The sequence below is a fragment of the Schistocerca gregaria genome, unplaced genomic scaffold (assembly GCF_023897955.1).
Source record: "Schistocerca gregaria isolate iqSchGreg1 unplaced genomic scaffold, iqSchGreg1.2 ptg001095l, whole genome shotgun sequence".
Classification (NCBI taxonomy): domain Eukaryota; kingdom Metazoa; phylum Arthropoda; class Insecta; order Orthoptera; family Acrididae; genus Schistocerca; species Schistocerca gregaria.
The window spans coordinates 20001-25000 of record NW_026062437.1 but is presented as its reverse complement, the minus strand read 5'-3'; positions in this window follow the sequence as shown (position 1 = coordinate 25000).

The following is a 5000-nucleotide window of genomic DNA, read 5'->3' as shown; positions in this document are numbered from 1 at the left end:
GGCCAGCAGTGTCAATAGAGCTAGCGCCTTCTCGTGTAGGGAACTGAGCATCAGAGGCGTATAGCCAGCTTAATCCCTTCCCAAATGGAGTACTTAACTACACACTCTCCTTTCACGGATTAAGAAATAAACTCATTTTCCCGTCACTAACCGCAGTCCCTTGCGCGTCTCAGATAATCGTCACCTACCATTGAAATGCTAAGGCTTAGGTAAGTTCCAAGCACGCTGTTTTCCTGTCCCACTGCTACCCTTTCGACACCCAACGAGAAAAGGCTAGGTCTCCTTTTATCCTTCCGGGACCGCAGCCACTTTTGTCCATTTTTTTTTTTTTTTTTTTTTTTTTTTTTTTTTTTTTTTTTTTAGGTGCTGCTCATGCTAGTACGTTAGATACTGCTCGTGAAATATATATTTGTGCTTCTGTTCTGGATGTCATCACTGTATTCTTGTAGGTTGTATCTTCATTGTAGATAGTTATTGGTTAGGTTAGGAACAACACTTGCAGAAGTAAAGTCGTGTGAGCCGCACAGTCTGCAAGAGCGAGCAATATCTAGGTGAGACAGTGAAGAGCTCCAAGCGGTCACCCAAGCCTTTAAAATTTCTGTGGTGGTTTATACTCGTATGTTGATACATTTATTATATATGTGTTAGGTTAGTAAACTTAGTTCCAAAGAGGTAGTCTGTGTGTGTTGCGTGTCTGGCGGACGCACGTAACCTTCCAAGGACAGAAAACAACTAGGTTATATGTTTCTCTTTCAAAGTGTTCCCTTACTTGTCTGTTAGGGTAGCAATTATCTCCGAATAAGTAAGGACACGTGTGTCACGTAGCGTGCGAGCAAGGGCAAACTTGTGTGAGGAAAAGGAGAGCTACAAGCAGCTCACAACAGTCTGTCTTCATATTATCCTTGTAGGCTACTGTCTTCCTTTTAACATCATGTCCATATGTTCATTATTAGTGTATTATTAGTGTGTTCATTATTCGTGTGTTAGGTTAGGAAAACTTGTAGCTAGGTGCATATATTATAGTGTGCTCATTATTCGCGTGTTAGGTTAGGAAAACTTACAGCAAGTTGCATATATTATCCTGCTAGGTTATACGTTTCTCTCTCAAAGTATGCCCTTACTCCATTACTTGTTTGTTAGGTTAGGAATTACCTTCGTATAAGTTAAGACATGTCTGTCACGTAGCTTGCGAGGAGGTGCAAACTTGGGTGAGGTAAAGGAGAGTTACAAGCAGTTCTCCTAGTTCACAGTCCGTTTTCATATTATTCTTGTAGGCTATTGTCATCCTTTAACATCATGTCCATATGTTCATTATTAGTGTACTATTAGAGTGTTCATTATCAGTGTGTTAGGTTAGGAAAATGGGGCCTACTAAGGACACTGTAGGGGCTGCAAGTCAACTTGGACGAAACTCGGTTCTTCCTGGTGACAAGGACAACCCAGCGTCATGCACTGACCTTCAGACAATGGAAAACATAAGAGAGGAGATGGAAGCCTTCTTGTTTAATGAAGTGAATAAAATAAACAATGCCCAGAAGAAGTTTATCCTAGGAAAACTCTCAGTGTATGAACAGATTCTGAAGAAGTATGAGATGGAGGTTCTTGCACTTAAAACAGAGTTGCGATGTGTGAAGGCCCCCCAAACAGGAACACCGTCACTGGTTGAAAGCTATGCCAACAAGGCGGCTGCAAAACCCTCAGCACCCAAACAGCAGCTGATAAAACCGCAACAGCCTAAAATCCTAATGATAAAACCGGCAGAAGGAATCCAGAAAACTGAGAAGGAACTTGAAGAAGCGGTAAAGAACCTTGTTGCAACATCACTGAAAGACGTGCGTATTTCCAAATGCAGGTCAATAAAGGACAAAGGTATTGTTCTTGAAGTCCCTGACGACCAGGATGTCGAGAAAATAAGGAAGTGCGAAGACATCTCACAATCAGGCATCACCGTCTCCGATCAAAAAAAAAGATACCCAAAGATTATTATCTTTGATGTAAACAGAGATACAAGTGAAGACGAACTCAAAATGGAACTGTTTGAGAGAAATCTCTCCAGGATGAATGTGACACAGGAAGAAGTTATGGATGGCGTAAGAGTGCTGTTCAAGACAGGCCCAAAAAACCGTGAGGAAGCAAACTTGGTGCTGGAAGTCTCACCAAAACTCTGGAGCAAAATAGTACAATATGGTAGGGTCTACATAAACTGCAATTCGCACAGGGTACAAAACTACAGCAATATAAGCAGGTGCTACAAGTGCCAAGGTCATGGCCACACAGCAGCAAAGTGCAAGAATGCAGAAACGATTTGTGGCCACTGTGCAGCACCTGGACATACTTTCAAGGAGTGCTCAAAGAAGGACCAACCAGCCCAATGTGCAAACTGCAAGCGGGCTAAGAAGGCACACACCCACGCAGTGACAGAGACATCTTGCCCTGAATACAGTAGAATAAAGGCCATAATACATAGCACAATTGACTATGGCATGTAATAACAGTGTAGCAGTACAACCTGGAAGAAGACCATGGACAGATACACAAGAAAATGCGATAAGGATCCTTCAAATAAATGGGCAAAGAGCAAAAATCGTCCCAGATCAATTGACACAGCGAATCAGCGAAGAAAATATAGATGTGTTATTGATCCAGGAACCCTACTGCGTAAAAAACAAAGTATTTGGGTACCCATCAAACTTCCAGCTGATCTACAGCCCCAAAGGCGAAGCACCCAAGGCAGCAATAGCGGTTAAGACACAAACAGTAACAGCTCTGCAGTTGACAAGCTTCTGCAACATGCACGTAGCTGCTGCCAACATAAATGGAGCCTTTGGTGAGATTTACATTGCCAGCATATATTGCCAATATGGATCACCCATAGACCATTTTCTCCATCAACTGGAGATTATCCTTGACAAACTCCAAGGGAAACCAGTTATCATAGGGATGGACACGAATGCGAACTCTCCAACCTGGCACAGCTCAACAATGGATGCAGCAGGCAGAACGCTTGAAGACTTCATTTCACAACACGGGCTCATAATAATGAACGAAAGGTCAGAGCTAACTACTTTCTCTGGCCCAAATGGGGAGAGCAATATTGACATCACACTCTGCACACCTTCAGCTGCCAAAGCGGTGTGCAAGTGGATGGTTCAAGAAGAGTGGACGTCAAGTGACCACAGGGCTATAACATATGAATTCGTGGCACCTAAAAGAGCAAGAGCTACCGCGGAACTTGTCACCTACAACACAAACTTCGCAAAGTGGCCCACCTTTGACCGGCACCTTATCAGGTCCACAGCGCACTGGCAACGGAGCCAAAATGTAGGAGTTAATGAAATGGTCACAAGGCTACAGGCAGCAATCCACGAGAGCTGTAGCCGATCAATGAGAAAGAGAACACAGGTGCAGATTCCAGTGCCATGGTGGAATGCAACACTTGCCAACCTGCGACGTGACACCATTACAGCACGGCGTAGTCTGCAAGGAGCACGTAAAAATAATAATGAACCAGACATAGAAGCAGCAAAACAAATCTACAATAGAGTGAAAAACAAGTACAACAAGGAAATTGCCAAGGCCAAAGAGGAGACCTGGAAGAGATGGGTCACTGACTGCGATCAGAATGATCCTTGGGCCATAGTGAGAAAGATAATTCGGCCAAAACATGGAACAGAAAACGTGCTGAGCAATATAAAAACAAAGAACCAGACTCCTACAATGACTTGGGAGCAGACGGTACGGTCATTACTACAGAGTCTACTCCCTGATGACAACCCAGAACAGGACACAGACGACCAACAAGCTGTGAAAACTGACAACAACAGCTATGACAATGTGGACCTTGACCCAGAATTCACACTAGAAGAAATAGGGGCAGCAATAAAAGCTTGTAAACCAGGGAAGGCAACAGGTCCTGATGGTATTGATGATGCTATTATAAAAAGGGTTTGGCGCACCTGTCCCCATCTTCTCTCAGATTTGTACAATAAATGTCTACAGGAAAGAAGAGTCCCAGATATGTGGAAGGAGGGAAATGTCTGCATATTACTGAAATCAATAGATAAACCTAGGGATGAGCCTAAATCCTACCGTCCAATATGCCTTCTGTCTATCCTAGGAAAAATTCTAGAACGGTTAGTAGTCAGTCGTCTAGAAAAACGCTATGACGAATCAAATATAAAGGCCCACAACCAGTTCGGGTTTCGAAAAGGTGCATCGACAGAAATGGCTATTAGGCAGGTTTTGGGTAGTGTGGATTGTGAGGAGAAGTATGTGGTAGTAATATTTGTAGACATAGCCGGTGCCTTCGATAACTTATGGTGGCCTAGTGTTATGAGGCGTCTCAGAGCAATCCAGTGTCCGCGTAATTTGTATGACTTAATGGCAGATTACTTTAAAAACCGAAAGGTTATGGTCAGAAATAGGGCTGGCTGTGTAGGGAAATTGGTCACAAAGGGCTGTCCACAGGGCTCTATTTGCGGTCCTTTCCTGTGGAATCTCGTCTTTGACGAGATTGTGATTGAAAAAGAATACGAGCAATGGACAAAAGTGGCATATGCGGATGACCTTGCAATCATCATTAAGGGTCAGAGCAGGAAACAGATAGAGGACAGAGCAAGAATCGCGCTGGGGGAGGTAATCAGATGGACCACCGAAAACAAGCTGGCGATATCCAGACAAAAGACGGTTGCCATGACCATCAAGGGCAGATTTGACAGTCACAGACCACCAACAATCCCTCTCGAGGGAGGAAATGTCAAGTTCGTTGCAGAGTTTACATATCTCGGTGTAACTCTGGATGAAAGACTCTGGTTCACACCTCACATGAGGAACATCCAGAATAGATTAAGTGCTGTCTCAGGTTCCCTCTTGAGGGTAACCAGAACGGAGTGGGGTCTGCAGAAAAAATCGTTAAGGGTAATCTATCAGGGCTTGTGCCTCTCCGTCTGCAGATATGGTGCAGCTGCTTGGGCAGATCGGACAAAGCACCGATATGTCCG